The 19,380-nt window shown below is 62.1% G+C and overlaps 1 protein-coding gene across 1 annotated transcript in view; it reads right to left on the bottom strand.

The window, feature by feature from the left end:
- Window positions 1–19,380, bottom strand: part of ZC3H3 (zinc finger CCCH-type containing 3) — a 62,237-nt gene that overhangs the window by 38,210 nt on the left and 4,647 nt on the right. The gene's annotated exons all lie outside the window — the stretch shown is intronic.

Here is a 19,380-nt window from a genome sequence, read left to right as displayed (position 1 = left end):
AACGAAAATCAATAATAGCTTGCTCCAACTATGAGCTCAGGAACATGAGAATTCCTCTAAGTTATCACGAAGCCCCATGCTGACCTCATAGCCTCCAAACCCACCCCAGCTCCCTGCTCCCAGAGCCTTTGACCTGGACAGACCCCTGCCTGTCCCCTCCAGCGGGCCGCCCATCCTCCGCCCCATTCTGACCCCCCACAGCGGCCACCACCCATCAGCCGAGGCTGTGACATGCACCGCAGAGCCCGGCGTGCCCTGCTCTGTGGCCCGCGGCACGGCTGTGTGGGGTGGGAAGGGGTGTTGGGCCGTGAGCAGGCCCCCGCCCCAGCCTGGCTGCTTCCATCCCTCACTCCACCCCCTCTCCCAGATGCACGCCCCCTTCTCCCATCCCCTCCCTGCTCCACCAGGCACCACCTCCTTCAGGAAGCCCCCAGTCCCCATAGCCCAAGGGACTGGACTCCACATTCTGCAAAGCACCTATTGGGACACAGCCTCTGGGCCTGGCCCCCATTTCTGCCTGTGAAGAGCACTGGTGTTCACGACATCCCTGTGCAATGCAGCCCCACTGTGAGAGCAACTTCATCATCAATTTATTGCGTTTTCCTTATCGGTGCCCCATTACCACTTCCAAAAAAAAAACAAACTAATAAAGCAGACCGTCCCTCTTAAAATGCTAATTGTCACTCTCCAGACATCTCCCGTCATACCCCTGCCCTCTAAATCCAAAAGGCAGGGGGGAGGGCACAGAGCCCATGCCCGGCCCCCACAGTAGGCTGTGACCCCCCAGCCTGGCCCTGTAGATCCTCCCAGTCTTCCATGAGCAGCATGTGCCTGGGGGTGGATGCGCCTGACAACGGTCACAGAGAGGACCGTCCAGGGCGCCCCTGTCCAGGGCACAAGCTCAGCAGGGCGGGCAGACGGGTGGCGTGCCACCCTCGTCCTAGGCGTGGTAGGACTGGGGGCTCCTAAGACCGCACATGGCACATAGGGGCCAGAAAGCTGGGGTGGGAGGCCCAGCAGCCCCGAAGGCTGTGTGCAGACAGAGTGGCGGGCATGCTCTCCAGGAGGCAGCACACTCCTCGCGTGGGCAAGGCTGCCTGAACCCAGCACAGCCCCGCCAGGCAGCAGGCTCTCGCCTTCCTCCTGGCTGGCTGAGGTCTGTGTAGATAATCATGTTATTTAGATAGGATGTTGGTTTAATTCCCTTCATTACAGACTCCCAGAGCTGTAATTTTTTTCTCCGCATGATGTATTCCCCGTGGCACATTTCACTCAAATCAAACCCTTCGCGCCTTTATTGCCAACGACGCCTGGGCACCGCGTTATCAGGCCCACACACACAGCCCTCTCTGCCCCGCTGTGCAGAGGTCACTTCTAATGACTAATCGATCTCATTAGCTTCCCTAATTAAAAACTTTACTACCGCAGTGGAAGACAAACTACAAAAAAACTGCTGGCATCATATTTGAATGGGTATGAGCCCATCCATCAGCCGGGCCCTGGCCCCACGCGCCGAGCACGCGGCTGGGGGTGGGGGGTGGGGCGCTGCCAGGGAGGCCGGCCGCAGGGTCCGGCCGTCTGAGAACAGGAAGCACCAGCCCTCAGGGGTCCCCGCCGTCGGGGTGGCCGTCTGGCAGCACTGTCCGAAGCAGTCCAGCCTCCGGCTGACCCCGGCCCCCACTCCACCTCAACGAGTACCACAGACAGCAGAGCCACCGGACGGAGGGCAGGCCCTCACTCTGTGTCACTGCGGGCTGGGGTTGAGAGGGGGTTCAGGTTTTTATGGAGCTTCAAAGGGCGCGAACTAGGAGGAAATGAGCTGATCTCACGACTGTTTAACGAGAGAAGAGGAGCTGGAACCGGAGCTCCTCTAAGCAGACACTGCCTGGGGCTGCCGATAGGAGCAGGAGGCGGCGGGACAAGCCCCCGACAGCCCGGTGGCCAGTGGCCCCCACGCCACCCAGTGGTCCAGTCAGCTCCGGACATCTCAATGGAGGCAGGGTGGGCGCCATCAGGAAAGGCGGGGCAGGGATGGCGAGGCTGATATGGGACCTTGAGGAGCGTGAAACAGAGGCCTGTCCCAGACTTGCCCTGATCAGGCCCCGGGCCCCGCGGCCCATTGCGCACCTGCTTCCGAGTGCACACAGGCACTGGGCCTCTGGAATGGGCAGAGTGAGCAACAGGCCGTGGGGGAGACCCGAGGCAGCAGCAGCCGCGGCTGGGCTTCCCACGCGGCCCAGGGGCACCTCCCCAGCGCCTGAGGGCCAGCAGAGCGAGGAGACGGCCCAGAGCCGCCGGGGAAGGCGGAGCCGGAGAACACGGACGCCGCCAGCTCTCCTGCCCGGCGGGGTGCAGGACAGGACAGCTGGGCCACAGCCAGCGCCTGGCATCCAGGCGGGGGATTCTCCAGAACCAGATGCACGAGGTGCCTAGGCCAGGCAGAGCCTGAGGATCGAGAACCCCACCCGCCTGTTAGGCACCCCAGAAACCAAGTTCTGCTCCTGAAGGGGGCCCCAGGCCCCGCCAGCAAACCGAGTGGATGGGGTCCGTCAAGCACCCGGCCTCCTAGGGCCTTGCAGCGCAGCCGCCGGGAAGTGGGCGGGTGGGCTGTGGGGTGAGCCTCCTGCCAGCCTGGGCATCCCGTGCCCAGTGCTGTGACTCAAGGCCCCCCAGTCACCGAACCTGCTCTTCCTCAGCAGCTGCCCTGACACTTCCTCACACCCCCAACTCTGAGGTAAGACAGCCGAGAGGCCACGTCACGGCTCAGGCTTTCAGGAGCCCCAGGAGCTGCCCTCCCCTCCCAGTAACGCGTGTGCCACTGGCCCATCGCCTCACCAGCAGCCCGCACTGCACCCTGCTCCCCAAGGCCTCTCAAAGCCCCCACAGCAGAAGGCCTCCACCTGACTGGGGCCGTGGGCGCCAACAACTGAAGCAGCTTCCGAGCACCCAAACCGGCTCCTCCTGGTTCCGAGGTCTGAAAGGGCTTTCACGCCCACGGTTCTCAAGAGGGCTCCCCCATGACACCTCTTCCTAGGGCGCCCCCCAGACCACCCCTGGCCCCCACGAGAACAGGCCCCTCCAGCTACTGCCTGCTTAGGGGTCACAAGGCAAGGAGCTCAGGGAGCACGCCCACAACGACACCGCCGGCTGGGAGGGTCTAGACAGAGGGGGTGGCATGGCCACGGCCCCCGGGACAGTGGGAAGCAGGGAGGGCTGCAGGCAGGCAGAGAGCCTGGGCCCGCCCTGTGCTGCCTCGAGGCTGGTGGAAGGCACACACCTGGCAAGCAGAAAAGAGCCCGCCAGACCGCCAGCGACCGGCCTGCCATCTCTGGACACCATCTTTTCTGAACATCAGCCTGTCTGAGCTGTTCCCTTGGTGACGCCTATGGTCCTGGAGACTGTGAGACCATAACAGCATCAGAAGGACTGAGGAGGGGCGCGCAGACCCCGAGGGCCGCCAGGAGAAACTCCTCCGCCTGCAGGAAGCAGAGGGACAGCTATGCGGCCAGAGGTGCTCCCAGAGGGGGTGCTCCCAGCAGACGCCGGGGCAGGGCAGCTCCCACTCTGGACCCACACTCCCTGCAGAAGGGCCGGGACCTGAAGTAGAGCCGGCAAGACACTGCCTGCAAAGAGACGGATGGAAGCAGGCATCATGGCAGAAGGCTGGGCCCCTCACCCCACCCAGACCGCAGTTCACAGGGGAAGACCCAGAGAGGGCTGGCTCTGGCCAGCTCAGGGGGTGCCTCCTTGTCAAGAGAAGTGGGGACCCTCTGCCCTCCACTCCCTACAGAGAATCCACAGTGCCCACCGTGCAGCAGAGCCGCCAGGCACATCTGCTCTAAGGACGAGGGAAGGAAAATGACCTGCCCACCTTGCCCAGCAGGACGGGACCCAGGCTGAGCCAGACAGGCACCAGGCCCGGGGGCCTCTACCTAGGAGTCTGTCAGGAAGGACAGAAGAGGGGCTCAACTCTGACATCAGCCTGGAAGACACGTGGCTCCAACCCGCAAAGACAGCTAGAAACACACTGCGACCTCCCCCTGCCCCCACACCTGCCCCAGCACCCCAGATCTCCCCCTGCCCCTGCAGGCTCCTTGCGCCCCCAGACCTGTGTCTCACCCCTCACCGGAACACCGCTCACTGCCCACCCTGGGCCCACTGCATTCAGTGCCCTGGCAGCCAGCAGCCGCAGCCGGTCCCAGCCGCGGACCTGCAGGTGCAGGGCGCATGCGGTGACCTGGCCTGGCCCTCCTGCTCCCACCCACAAGAGTACAAGCGAAACATCAGGACAAAACCTCCTGAAGGAGGCAGACACCCTACTCCCAAGCTCGCTCAGTGGGAGCTGCCAGGGACCGCAGCCCCCGCGCTCTAACAAGCTTCAAACGGAGGGTGACGGGGATCGCAAAGGATGAATTTTTATGAGTCTAATAAATCACTCCACTTTTCCTGCGCTTGATGGCTGCCAGCACCTCAAATGGTGGAAAAGCCCTGCCGCGGTCAGGTGGCTTGGCCGTGTCCCCGCAGGCGCCACACAGGAGGGGACGGGCTGCCGAGGCCCCGCCCAGCTCCCATGGCACCCGGTTCTGCCTCTGGACCAGCCCTCCTACAGGCCCCCAGGAAAGGCTCGGGCAGCCCATGGAGAGGCTCTGCCAGATTCCGACACACAGAGGGCCCACCCCTGCCTTCCAGGCCAGAGTCCGCACAGGGGCCCTGGGGAGAGAGGTGGACACGCGCTCGCTCACAAACGCTCGCCCACACACGCGCACTCACTCACATGCAGGCATAGGAGGCCCTGGGGAGAGGGGTGGTCACGTGGACACGCGCTCGCTCACACACACGCGCACTCGCTCACACGCAGGCCGTGGACGCACGTCAGCAAGGGGGAGGGACGCCTGTCCCTGAGAGGGGAGAGGCGATCCTGGGTCACACCCCGTGAGACTTCCTGTCTCCTGCTCTGGGGACCAGCCTCAGCGAACACCTGTTGTCACCAAGTCACAGCAGCAGCCCAACCAGGCTGCACGTCACCCAGCGGCTGGCGGCACCACAGGAGCATGGGCAGCAGGGAGGTGACAGACAGCCCTGTTGCCGCCCGGCCCCGCGCGCCACCGTCCCACGCTACCTGGTGTTTAATGACGATACTGTCGGCCAGAGACACACACTGCCGGGACTGTCAGGGCCCTATTAGAGGGAAGATTGAGACCCTACTCTTCTCAAGCTCACTCAAGCAGCACAAGCCGCCGGCTCCTGTAATTATCATGCGTGAGCTATCGATCGCAGACGCCACCCTGTCCGTGTAAAATGGGGCAGCATGCTCCCCGACAGTCTGTGCATTGCGGGGGCGGGTCTAAAGGAGGGAGGAGGGGAAGGGAGCACCTCCCAGCCCCCACCCACCTGCAGGCCCAGGGCACAAAGGGCAAACTCGGGGAGCAAGGCCCACAGGTGCAAGAGACAGCCACACCCCAAGGCCAGGCACCCCAAGCAAAGGCAGGGAAGGTAGGATCCAGGCCAGGCAGACAGCCCACCCCCCCCCCAACTCCCCCAGAGACAGGGCCAGGCCTGAGCAGGCAGAAAGCAGTGTCCAGACACAGCTGGGCTCCCCACCGCCCCCCTGGAGACCAGGCGGCCCCTGCCCAGGCTGAACCAGGCTGTGCTGGGATGACGCACCCGCGTGCAGAGGTCCAAGGCCTGACTGCCCAGGGGACCAGGGGCCGGCCAACACTTAGCCCCGCACTGGGTCTGTGGGCACATGGTCTCCATCCTCACAGGATGGCAGTCCTTCCTCACACGACGGCAGTCCTTCCTCACACCTGTGTCCGTCCATCTGGGAGCCTGTCCCAGGCAAGTCAGGAGGACAGGGAAGTGGCCTGGGGGGGAACCCGCCCCCTACCAGGCTGAGACCCTGGAGAGCCAGAGCCCCAGGGAGCAACAGGGGCTCCCAGGCCCCCTAGGGGAGTGGAGGGGCCTTGTGCACACCCCACTGACAGCACCAGGCCCCACAAGCCAGGTCAGCTGAGGGGCCAAAGCCGATCCTGGCAGGTGAAGGCCTGCCCCACCTTGGCTGTTTCTGCTGAGGTTTCTGGTGGCAGCAAAGTGCCCACCAGTTCCACGTGGACAGAGGCCCATGTTCCAAGCGTGAGCGATGGGGGATGCGGTGCAGAACATGCCTGCCCTCCCCATGGGGCTGACCCAGACACTAACCTCCATGCCACGGGATAGGCACCAACCAACATGCCCGCCTCCACTCCCCTCACCCTCAGGGACCCCATCCTCACCCACGGAGGGGGCACTGAAGGAGGCCCCCAGCAGACACAGGGTGTGCCCCCAGAAGTGTGACAGACACCGGGCCTCAGTCGTTCCCAGAAACCCCAGTCCCACTACATGGCCCAGAGCCGGTGGCCCGCGCGAGGACAGCGCTCCTGCTGGCCACAGCCTGGCCCCTCAGGCGCCTGGTCCAGCTTCCTCAGAGTCGGGGCCAGAGACAGACGCTTCTGAGAGAGCCTGGAAATAACCTCGCTATAAAAAGCAATGACCACGGACAGAAAACCACGTGTGCCCTCACAAGTGCCAGGCTACCCGGATTCTCCTGGCCACTCACCCATCCTATCTGGTGGCTGAAGGGGCAGAGCTGTAGCCCAGGGGCAGCGAGCAGGCCTGAGGGCACCTGGGCACAGGGTAGATCCGGCCTCACTCAGCCCTGGAGCCAGCCTGCCTGGCCAGAGACGGGGCACCGTGGCTGAGGCGGGAGGGCAGCAGAGCCACTGGGGCTCACGGGCCAGAGGAGGCCCGCTGCCAACCGCGGAGGAGGCGTGGGGGCAGCACAGGCTGGCCAAGAAGGGGACCAGGGGCCCCCCACCCTCAGCTCTAAGCCCACAGGGAGGAGCCTGGGCCTGGGCCACTGCAGGGTCCTCCAGTCCTGCTGAGGGACAGCTCCTAGGTTCCACTCGCAGAAAGCGCGCTACTGGGGCCAGGGTAAGGCTGGGGGCAGCTGTAGCCCCACACACCTCTGAAGAGAGGGCCTCGGGCCTCTGTGGCTGGCATGGGGGAAGGAAGGGTGGGAGGTGGCAGGAACGGGGAGGAGGGTGGGGAGGGGGTCTTCGAGGCGCTGTGGGGGCTGGGGCTATGCTGGGCAGGGAGGGGGCCGGGCAGGCAGAGGCCCAGAGCAGAGGCCTTCCAACGTCAGGGTGGTGGGCACCCCAGGTCAGTCTGCCCGAGGCTGGTGGACTCTCCAGAAGAGGGCACCGCCTGTCGTGAGGCTCAGCCCTGCAGTCGGCCCCCAGAAAAACTCAGCAGATGAAGAGAGGGAGGACAAGGTGCCTGGAGGGAGGGAAGGCCGTCCCTCACTGCTGACCCCCAGGTCACAGCGCCCGGCAGCAGCACAGTCTACAGGAGCACTTGGGATACCCGAATTCAGGAGGGCAGGTCCTGGGGGCCAGCCTGCTCCCATTCCAACATTGCAGCCTCCACACGGGTGCAGACGAGCAGAGATGAGAACACGTGGTGCTGGTGACTTGCTGCAAAATGTGGCTTGAGCAAGGCTCACCCCAAACACGCTGGGAGCCGTGGGCCCTGGCCTGATCCTCCCCACCCTCCCACCGTCCTTCCCAGACTCCGTGGCAGCACCAGGGCTAGGGAGTTTGGGTTTGCTCGCAGGGCCAGGGCCTGCCTTCCAACTCCTGCACGCAGTGAGGTACGCCATCTCTCCCCCAACACCCCGGGCCCCACTGCCCACCCCACATACCTCTGCCACCCGCAACGACTCAGGACCAGGCGGCTGAGCCGCTGCGGCCGGTGTGTGGGCAGCGAGCGGCTCTAAAGGCACCCCTGACACGAGTCGCCCTGCACCTGCGGGACAGCCTGGGACAGACGGGCTCACCCCTGGACCGCACCGAGCACATGCTGCCTCACAGGACGCCCCCTGCTGGGTGGCAAGGCCATTTGCTCTCAGCCGCCAGGGGCCCGCCCATGCCCAGCGCTTGGAGCAGCGGCTGCTGTCACACCCAGCGCTACAGATAGCGTGATCTGCACAGGCCACCACTGATGCAGAAGGGCAGTCAGGAGGACAGTGGTCAGAGCCCGGGAGTCTGCACAGCCTGCGGCACACCGTGAGAAGAAAACAGCTCCAAACTGACTCAGAAAGTGCAGCGCTCCAAAGGAGGACAGCAAACAGCCCGCAAGTGCGGGGAACTGGGCCCTGCACCAGGCCCACAGCACCCAGAGGCCCAGTCTGGCCCCTCAGAGGCCCTGCTGGACGTGCGGCTCTCCAGGCTGGAGCGGTCGGGGCTAGGGCCGGCCCATGCCAGGCTGATGGCCCAGGCACTGGGCCCCCAGACTCTCAGACTCTCCTCAGCCAGGCGGGCAGGAGCACCAGGAGGAGCACCACCTGGGATGTCCCCAGGCCCCCACCACCCAAAACCAAGGCAACAGGAGGGAGTGAGCACACCATGAACCAGGCCCCGGCCCAGCCCCACACTGCAGATGCCCGGGAGCACGCTGGCTCCCTCGGCACACCTGGGGGTGGCCCCTGCACAGCTGCAACAGGTGAGGACAGGCCCCCAGAGAACACCGGCTCAGAACCCCCCGGGCATCTCCAAGCACAGTACCCGAGGGTCAGCTGCCAGGGGGCACAGGAGGTGGGGAGGAAAGCAGCTCGCTCCCATGCACACAACCCCACAGAAGGGACCTGCCACCTCCCTGAGCTGGACCCCTGTCCGGAAGCCACCCAGACTGATAGCGGTGGGACTGCAGACTCTTGAGCGCAAGATGCCAGGGGGCCAGGCCTGGGAGAAGACACAGAGGCAGAGCAACAAGCACCTGCACGTCTCATGGTCAGAAGCTGATGGATTTGCAGTTGTTGCGCGCAGCTATAGACTGTATTTGCAAACTCCATCAATTCTATGCATTAGGACCAAACCTGCAAACTGGAGAGATCCCTGGGAGCACGGAGGGCCCTGGGCCACACAAATGATGCTCAAGTGGCACCAGAGGCCCCGCTGGGCCGGGGGGCCTTCTCAGCCTGGGATCTGCCTGGCAACAGCTCATCTGGGGAGCCCAGGCTCACCTCCCACAGACACCAGAAAAGACAAGAAAGCAGGAGGGCCACCGAGAGCAGAGGGCCCCGAGGACCCCGGCGTCCGTCCAGGGTCAAGTGGTCTGCCCAGACACTCCGACAGCTGAAGAGGCGCAGTCCCCCTGCAGAGGAATACCAGGCCCCGCCTTCCCAGGACAGCTGAGCCCTCAGCCCATGTCCCTCACTCGGCAGAGTAACCTGTGGGAGGCCAAAGCGTGGGAAGCAGAGGGTCTCACCTCAGACCCGGGGGAGGCCCCTGCTTGGGGCCTGTCCTGAGCAGGCTCCATTCGTGCTAATATGCCCCCAGGAGGACACAGGGCTGGTGGGGGGTGACCAAAGGGCACAGTCCTGAGGGTTCCAAGCAAGCGCACCAGCACCCACCACCCGCCAGCTCTGGGGCGGAGGTTCTTCCTGCCCAGGACCCCTCCCACCACCCCACAGGGAGAGACAGGGCCTCGGGTGCACAAAGCTGGGGGCTGTGCGGCACCAGGTCCTGCTCCTCCCCACAGGAGCTGCAGGAGCAAGCTGTGCAGAAGCCTGAGCCCCACCGGCCCCCCAGAGCGGAGACCCCTGCCCTCCCCGGGCGAGTGCTAGCAGAGGCCTCGGCACGCCAGGCAGCCCACAGGAGTGTGTGCTGAGGCGCTCAGCTCCCAGCCCGGCCAAGACTGACGAGAGCCGTCAAGCCGCGACTCAAGAGGCATCGCACACCTACGCAGGACAAACAAAACGCACGGGAAGCACACCGTCACACACCTGCTGCAAACCCCACAGCCAGATGGGGACAGCAGACCCCGCAGCAGAGCGGCGCCAGCCGGCAAGAGCCAGGTCTCCCCGTGGAGCCCCGCAGACTCCCACGCAAAATCACTCTCCAGAGAGGAAGACTTCAGATAACCGTCCACGGAGAACAACGGCCCCCAGCACAGCTGCAACATCACAGGAAATCTCAAGAGGTGTTTCTCGGAGGAAGGCAAGGAAGGAGTGAAATGGGAAAATAAATATGTAGATGTCTGGGTCAAGGCTGACCATATACAACATTTTCTAGGGTCTAAAACACATGGAGAATTAAAATCACGGTAGTTCCAGCATGTCTGATGGAAGAGAAGAAAAAAGGGGGATGGTGCTCTAAGTTTCTTATGCTGTCCAGGGAGGGGTCAGACGGCAATCTCCAAGACTCAACAAGACTCAAAACAGACTCAAAAACATACAACTGAAAGAAAAATAAAAGGAGATATAATAAGCTAATGGAAGAAAAAATGGAATTTAAACATATACATACAAAAGAAGAAAAACAAGGAAAGAAAAAACAGAACAGGGACAATAAAGAAGCAGCACATAGTAAGGGACTGGACTTAAACCCAAATACACCCAAGCTGTAGTTCGTTGTGAACAGACAAAATCTTTTCTTACAAGGACAACTTCAGGTTGCACTTAAAATGCAACTATTTGCTGATACAAAAAAAAAAAATCTAACCGTAATACAAAATGGCTTTTTTTGGATTGTTTACAATACTTTGTGCTGTTTACTTATAAAAGTAAACACGTTTGCATACATCACGCACCAACATTTGCAGAGTGTGAGTGCGTGTGTGTGTGTGTGTGTGGCTCAGTCGTGTCCAACTCTGTGCAACCCCATAGACTGCAGCCCACCAGGCCCCTCCATCCATGGGATTCTCCAGGCAAGAACACTGGAGTGGGTTGCCATTTCCTTCTCCAAAAGGAACTATAGAAAGAAAGAAAGTGAAGTCGCTCAGTCATGTCTGACTCTGCAACCCCATGGACTGTAGCCCACCAGGCTCCTCCATCCATGGGATTCTCCAGGCAAGAGTACTGGAGTGGGTTGCCATTTCCTTCTCCAAAAGGAACTATAGAAAGAAAGAAAGTGAAGTTGCTTAGTCATGTCTGACTCTGCAACCCCACAGACTGCAGCCCACCAGGCCCCTCCATTCATGGAATTTTCCAGGCAAGAGTACTAGAGTGGGTTGCCATTTCCTTCTCCACATACGTATGTATGTACACAAGTGTATATGTACATATTTTGCGACATTAACTAAAAGGAAATCGGCCTACATGTACTCACTTTAGAGAAAGTAGACTTTAAGGCAAAAAACTGGAGATTAAAAAAAAAAAAATTCATAACAGTAAAGATTCATTCCACCAGGGAGATGTGACAATTCTAAATGCTTTGCACTCAGTAAAATAACCTTAAAATAAATACTAATGCAAAAGTGACAACTGGAGACATGAACACATTCACATGCTCAGTGGAAAGTCTCCACACTCTCTCGGGGACTGTAAAAAACACCAGTCTTCCCTGCCCCTCAAAATCAGGAAGTTTACCACAGGTTTGAACAACACAATGAATACAATTCTCCTTAGAGCCCCAAACTCATCAAGTGGAATCATTTTAAGCACACACAAGAGCTTTACCAAAGTGGACCCTAAACCCCCCACCCAGTGAAGGTGGGGAGTTGGTCATTTTACAAAGAACCTCAAAAGCCTCAGGGGGTTAGAGATGAAGGAATACCTTCTGAATAACCCTGATCAAAGAAAAAATTACAACAAAAATTAGAAGAAGTTTTAAAGGAACACAAAAATAATTAACTTGCAGAAGACACCTAAGGCTATGCTCAGGGGGGAGTTTATAATCTTACATCTGCATATTTCAGAAAAGAGAGGCTAAAGGCAAACGTCCAACCATCTGATCCTGGTGTGCTGTGTCCAAGAGCAAGCGCACTGGTCCATCCGGGCAGCTCTGACAGCAGCCCCGCCGGGGCCTCTGCCCCCACTACTGGCCCCGGGACACTGTCTCAGAGCCGGCCAGGGACACCTCCAGCCAGACCCACCATCAGGGCAGCAAGAGAGGCAGCGTGGCCCTGCGGCCCGGCACCTGCTCCCTGCCTTCACAGCACAGTGTAGGGGCAGCAGCCTGAGTCAGATTCAGCCAGGCCCCCACCCCTCCTGGCATCCTTCCCCATGAAAACACGTGGGGTCACGAGAGCCAGGAACAGAACGCTCCCCGGGAGAGGCATCTGCCAAGGTCTATCTGAGACACCATCTGGGCCCAAGTTCAGGTCCCCATCCCGGTGCCCCCAGCTCCACGCCAAGCGGGACAGGAGAATACCTCCAGCCCACAGCCTGGCTCTGAGTCTCAAGAGGGAGGGTCCATCGCATCACTGCCCGCCCTGCACAGGGCCTGGCCAGGGTGTGCAGAAGGGTCTGGGGATATTGTGTGGAGGAGTCTGGGGCGGGCTCCTGGACTGGGAGCCATGGTGGTCTCATCTGCTCCTCCCACTAAAGCTGGAACCTGAGGGCAGGACCACTCCAAACTCAGCAACCATCCCTCTCCCAAGGCCAGCTCCACAAGGTCCACCCCGGGGACGCCCCCACCATGGCCTGCGGGGTCTACCTCCCTCTCACAGCTGGCCCCGGCAGGAAAGAAATCTGCCCAGAGGGCTCAGGCTGATGCAGCCCTGCCTCCCAGGCAGCTCCCAGCACCAATCTCCAACTGGGTCCTGAGCCACAGCCAGGCCATGCTGCTCCAGCACACCATCCACATTCGTCAAGACGCCTGGGGACCCTGCCCACGAGCCCCCAGGGTTGCAGCCATTGGGAACACCGCCCCTCCTTCCCAGGAGCGGGTCTCAGGACTTTGGCTAGCATCACGGCGGTGCCCTGGCTCCAGGAGCTCACAGCACCCCGGGAGGCCCACGCTGCCGGGTACACACAGCACTGCGTGCACGTGCACAGGCTCCTGCGCCAGCCCTGCTGAAATAATTAATTAGCACCGCCATGACAGACGTAAGCTGGGAAGCCTCCGACATGCCTAATAATTTATGCAAGGTTCAGGATCGCTGTGACTGCCTTCTGCAGGGCCTGCTTCAGCGTTTTTCTTTTCCCTTAGGAAAGCAGGGCTCCAGATGGAACTGCTCTCATGCCCTTTGTGGTGTCTGCGGCAGTAAAACTGATAACCCATCGGCACCCCAGCAGGAGATGCTGGATCACAGATCGCTCCAAAGTGGGAAAGTCCAGCAGCCAGCCAGTCTAGCGTCCACCAAACCTGCTCTAAGCACCTGACCGCCCCATCCCCTCAGCCAGCACAGAAACCCCCAGGATGTGGGAAGCAAGCAAGCCAAGGTCAGCGCCAGCCTGAAGGCTCAAAGCCAGGGCTTTCCGCGCCTCGGGGAGGCCCCAGGACGGGAGCACAGGTGAGCACAGGGACACCTGGGGAGTTCCCCAGGCCTGTGTCCCCTCTGTGCCACCGCAAGCCTGCCTCCTGGCCCTCCCAAAGTGCCCCAGGAGGGCACTAGTGATGAAAACGCTACTGACAAATGTGGAGGCCCAGAGCAGGCTTCGCTCTGCTTCCTCTGACCACTGACTGCGGCCTGGAGGCCAGTGAGGCCAGGCACGGGGCTGCCCGGCACGCAGCAGTGGGTTCTGGGCTGCCTCCGAGAGCTATGCTGCAGGGCCCCTGCCTGCTGGGCACAGCTGGTCAGAGGCGAGGGTGGGGCAGGGCCCTGTCGGGAGGGGCGCGGGCCTGGTGAGACCGGAGGGGCAGGGAGGGGGCAGGGAGGGTGTAGAGTGGGTCTCCTGCGCACCTGGAGCCATCGGGCCATGGAGGAGGTTAAGTGAGGGCAGCTTTGAGGATGCCCTTGGCTCCCCGGGCGCTGCCAGAGCAGACAGTGGGCAGGCGGAGCACTCCCTGTGGGTGTCACCCCAAGTCCCCGAGCTGGTGCTGCTTGAGGGGAGCCCTGCAGAGGCCCCTCAACACGCTGAGCTCCACGGGCCACTTTTGGCACCCAGGCAGCTGAGGGCCTGCTGACCTCCACTGGCACAGGAGGGCACCCCAGGGACCTGGGGACAGCCCGAAGGCGGGCCCTTCAAGCCCAAATGGCCCAGCGGCAGGGGAGGCAGCCCCAGGACATGCCCTCAGTCAGCCCACAGATGGGCCACCAGGGGACTGTGCGCCTCAGGGACCCCCAGCCCCCACAGGCCCCTGCTCTGGCCTGGGGGAGGGCAGAACAGTCATCCGGGGCCTTGGTGAGGAGCCCAGGCACCAGCAGGGAAAGGCGGCCGGGGTGGGGGCCCGTGGGGGGCTTACACGGAAGAAACTCCCTGACAGCTTCCTGGACAAACTCGGACACAGGGATCGGGGGCTGCAAGGTGAAGACTCGGAAAGGCCCCCCGCCTTCTCTGCTGGTGACCAAGGATGCGTGGTCACCCCGCTGCACCCACAGACAAGCGGCGCAGATCTCCCAAACCGCACAGCTGGCACGGCAGACTGAGGGAAGGCCCCAGCAGCCCTCAGACCCACACCTGGCTGCCCCAGGAAACCTGGGCCCTTCCTGTCAAACACGGCCCCGCGGCTATCTGCGCACCCAGGGCTCCGGGCAGGCGGGCGAGCGGTGGGGGCTATGGCCATGTGCCCACTGTGCTGGGCAGGTGAGGTGGAGGAGGCTAGCCCCCAGCAAGCCCCAGGAGACGAGGACACCACTGCCCATCCAGTCACCTGCAGTTTTTCCTTGGCCCAAGAAGCAAACACGTGCTGCTCCCAGGAAGCCCCCGTGCAGGATGGGGGCAGGAAGCCAGCCTGGAGCCAAGTGGCGAGCGCAGCGCGGGGTTCCTGTGGCGCCCGCTGCACCCTCTCTGCACACAGGTAGTCAGGGTCCGCGGTACACACGGGGCCTGTCACCTCAGGGCACCTGAGTCAGAGCACTGGGCCCAGTGTGGCGGGGAGGGGAACCCCAGAGCCGGCCCTGAAGCCCCAGGCACTGGAAAGAGCCCGCCTGCAGCACACTCCCTAGAAGCTCTCTACTAAAGGTTCTCTATTCTGCAGCCTACTCCGGGGTCTGTCTGCCCTGAGGCAGATCAACTGAGGTCTCTGGCAACCAAGGTGTAGGTACTCCCCAGAGAGCTTGGGGAGGGCTGTCACACGGAAACCCCCAGGGACCACCTGCCCCTCCCCCAGCCAGAGTCGGACTCTAGGCCCAGGGACTAGGGGAGGGTCTGAGGGCTTGGCCCAGAGCCAGGAAAGCAGGGTAGAGGGAGGCAAGGGAAAGAAACAGGCGGAGTCAGCCTGAACCTCCAGTTCAGCCCCCAGGCGCAGTGTCCGCGTGCCTGCTGAACAATGCAGTTTTGAATTCAATTAAAGCGATTATCTGTTGTGCCAAATAAATTGTGTACAGCATATATCCTACGGCACTTTACACCTCCGGGCTCATTATTCCCTAACTGTTTCCTCCTGTTTATGCGCTCTCAAATTAAATTGCTGATAATATGCGCCAAAATAAAAAATGAGCGCACCTTGTCCCAAGAAAATTGATTCTCCCTTTTCCTGAGCCGGCGATTGCCAGGTTTTATATACTCTGTTCCTGGTGATCATTAGTAATTCAATTTTCTTTTTATTAGCCCCCTTATCTGCTGAGCAATATAGTGGCAGAGCTGACCTCTTTCGCACGGGTAAATGTTTAAAATCTTTTCCCTGATTAATTTTGCCAGTTAAGAAAAAGAGGAGAAATGGCCCGGCTCTTAGCCATCACAATGAATAAAGCTTAATGTTGATTGTGATGGAATTTCTAATGCCAGGGAAATTGATTGAACGCGGCAATTACACTGCAATAGTAACTCAAGGGAGATGGGATCGCTTTCTCCTGGCCGCAGCCTTTTGGTTATTTAAAACAATCCAATTTGCAAGGATAATTATGTATTAGTGTTTTATCTGCCACTTGAAATGAACAGGGGAGTTTCGATACTGGCCCAGCATTAGCAGGTTATTGCTGCAAATTACTTGATATCTGCTTTCTTTCACATAAAGAGGAAATTAGGCAATCAATTACCAGAAAAAGGTGGACGAAGAATAAGAGGGGCGAGTGCGCCCTCTTCTGGCCGCCGGGCTGCACAGCAGGCCTGGAGGGAGCCCCAGGGCTCTCCCTCCCCCTCCTCAGCCCTCCCAGCCTGGGCGAGCCTGCTCAGAGGAGGGCTGCACCTGGCACTAAGGTCTGTGCGGGGAAACAGGGCAGAGAAGCAGATAAAGGGGCCGCCCCTGCGGCGATGTGGACACACGGACACACGCACAGCTGCTCAGGCCCACCAAGGGGGCCAGGAGGGGCTCACCTGCTCATCCCAAGCACCCACAACACTAGATAAAAGCCCCAGTCCCCACAGAGCTGAAAGGGAGGGAGCCAGGACGGGCGGGGAGCAGGATGGGGCTGCAGGAGCCGGGAAAATGCTGCCCCTCACCCCTGCACCCACCCCAGTCCTCACCCTTGCCCTCATACCCAGTCCTCACCCCTGCCCTCATACCCAGTGCTCACCCCTGCCCTCACCCCTACCTTCACCCCTGCCCCCACCGCTGCCCTCACCCCTACTTTCACCCCTGCCCTCACCCCAGCACCCTGGTCTCCACACAAGCCTCTCCCGCGAGATCCCTGCCATCAAGTCTGGGGGTAAGGAGCCCAGCCCTGGACCTGGAGGTCAACCCTCACCCGCAGGCCCACCCAGGTTCCTGCCCCTCTGGCCCCGGTCACTCCTCGGGCCCGGACACGGCCGCCTCGTATCCCCGAGCACGCGTCCATAGGACCCCCGCGCCTCCCCCATCCCCAGCGGCTTCCCAACAGAATCCCCTTTCCTTACTGTGGCCCGGTGCCCCTTCCCCCACTCCAGGCACACCTGCCTCCAGCCTGAGCCTCTCCGCAACACCCAACACTGCGCAGGATGGGCGTCCACTCCTGGGCGAGCGAGCTCAGCCCCACGGCGACCCCGCCTGCACAGGTGTGTCCCCTCACTCTCGCCTCTCCTCACACAGGTGGGTTCAAGGCTCAGAGGGAGCTCCTCAGAGATGCCCCAGACTGCCTGCCTGGCCAAAGCTGTCCCCCACCACCCGTAGCTCCTGAGACACCACCGCCAGTGTCCTTTTCCGCAGAGCGCGTCTGCTGCCTGAAAGCAGTTTTTTGACCTGTTTACAAGCACCCGAGGAGCTTTCTGCATCCACCGTCCACGTACACACCCCGGCCCCGGCATGTGGGGGACCGCGGGAGTCAGCACACAGCACAGCACAGAGGTGCAGCGCATGGAAGGCTGAGGGGTGGAGGACACGTGCAGGGGAGGAAGGGTGGCCAAGCGAGCCCTCTCCAAGCCCCCCAAGAGGAGCCTCTTCCCAGCTACCCCTCCATCTCCCCTACAGGGCGCAGTCACCACGCATCTACAAGCTGATCTGTCCGCCTCCGAGCAGGGAGCGCACGAGGCGCCGCGGTCCGCACCCCACACCCCGTGGTGCCCACGGCCTTGCTCCCCCTCCCTTCGAACAGCAGAGCACCCTGCCAGCAGGAGCAGCCTCCACCATCCCCAGCCTGCACCCCACTCTGCCTGAGGCCTAAATGGAACCATGCGGTACCCAAGTGCAGGTGCAACTCCAGGGAGGACACAGGCTGCCTCCCCCTCGTGGCCTGGCACCAGATTTGTGGCCCCGTCAGCCCCTCACCCTGTCCACCCTGCAACCGGGTAAGCATTCTAGTGTCTCCAGCCCACGGCCCTGGGACGGTGCCCACGGGCCCCTGTCCTACTCCCTGGCTCCCCGGCAGCCCCTCGGCCCATGGTGCCTACAGCACGGCCGCAGCCAGGCTGTTCCCGGGCCTGGGGCAGCCCTCACCCCAACCTCCAAGCCACCAGAGCCCTCCAGCCTAGAGCAGGGAGGGCGGGCCCCCAGGACTCTGCATGGACAGTCAGCAGTGCTAACCTCCCCCCCACCTGGAGAGCGCGCTCAGCCCACAGCACAGGATGACCTCTTCGACTGCACGGTACTCCTTCCACGGGGCCCAGGACACAGGATGGCAACCATCTGCCTTGGGCCCATCGGCCCGCAGCCCAGGCTCTGTGGGGCAGGGGCAGCACAGGGCTGGCAGGGACACAGTCGAGGCCAGCGTCGGTCCTTGCATCAGGACCCAGTACCCCAGGCAGCAGGAAGGCCACCAAGAGACCCAAGGCCTGTCTGCCACTACCGGGCCGCCCTCAACCCCTGCCCAGCAGCTGCTCCACACACACTGGCTCCCAAGGGAGCCCAGTGCCTGGCAGACACCCACCAGCTCCCCCAAGGGCTCTGCTGCCCCTGCTGGGGCACCCTCCCCAAGCCCCGGCCTACCACGGCCGCCATTCAAGACCTGCGCAAACACCACCTCCACACAGGACCTCTCCTAGATGCCCCCACTCCCTGCTCCTAGCAGGTCACTAAGGAAACGCCCCAGCACCTGGCCGGCTCGCATGCAGGCCCCAGAAGGGCAGAAGGGAGCCCCCCCGCCTTGGGGCTCTGGGACCCCCAACTCCGGGGCGGCCCCCTTCCCACTCCCAGCCGTGAGCACCATCACCTTGCAGCGCCTTACCTGTGGGACAGCTCCGCCTGCAGCTTCTCCGCCGACAGAGACAGCACCGTGACCGAGAGCACCCGGACAGGGGCCACGCAGCCCCACAGACACTCACCCTCCAGAGAGCACACCGGCCCCTCTCCCAGCTGCCCCAAGAGGCCTCAGCTGGCCTCAGGCTCTCGGCGGGCTCCCCAGCCCCTGCCAGCCTCTTAAAATACAAGGCTGCTCCACTTGTTCTCTCCAGTCAGTCCCGAAGCCAAGGCCCAACCCCCAACCCAGCCCCCAGAAGCCGCTGACAGGCTCCCTCTGCTGCCACTGGGGTGAAATCCAAGCTTGCTGGGATCCCAGGACATGTAGCCAAAGGAGACTGGGTAGAAGGGAGGCTGGCGCCCTCTCTGCCCCACGCGGCCCTCCACCTGGGCCCGCAGGGCCCATGCTCTCTGGCCGGCTCTGTGCAGGTGCTGAACGCGGCGCCGGACCCCAGCTGGGCCCTGAGCACCAAGGCGGCACAGTCCCTGGAGCACAAGCCCCAGCGGCAGTGCCCAGGACCAGACCCCTGGTGTGTCTGCGGGGAAGCCCCAGCTGCTCTGAGCAGACACCCAGGACCAGCCCCCCGGAGCACTGCCATTGCCACAGCGTGGCGGGGGCGGGGGGCGGGGGTGCCAGGGACTCACTGAGAGGGCAGAGCAACCCCTCCCAGAACCGCTCAGGCCTTGAGAGGAGGTAGCAGCCCACAGGGAGGGCAGTGAGGACAGGAGGCAGGGGTCCTGGGCAGCACCAGCCAGGCCGCCCCTCCCTTCAGGGCTGCCTGCCTGCCACCCTCTCATCCCCTTCCCACTTCTGCCAAGATGATATGGCCATGCGGGCATGGAGGGATGTGCTGAAGAGGCCGCATGCACCCGCCTGGCAGCCTCTCCCCGGCCCCGAGTGCAGCGCACAGCACCCCAGCCCGGGCCGCCC

The sequence above is a fragment of the Odocoileus virginianus genome, unplaced genomic scaffold, assembly GCF_023699985.2.
Source record: "Odocoileus virginianus isolate 20LAN1187 ecotype Illinois unplaced genomic scaffold, Ovbor_1.2 Unplaced_Contig_23, whole genome shotgun sequence".
In the NCBI taxonomy this organism is placed as follows: Eukaryota; Metazoa; Chordata; class Mammalia; order Artiodactyla; family Cervidae; genus Odocoileus; species Odocoileus virginianus.
This window is presented reverse-complemented; position numbering and strand designations above follow the sequence as displayed.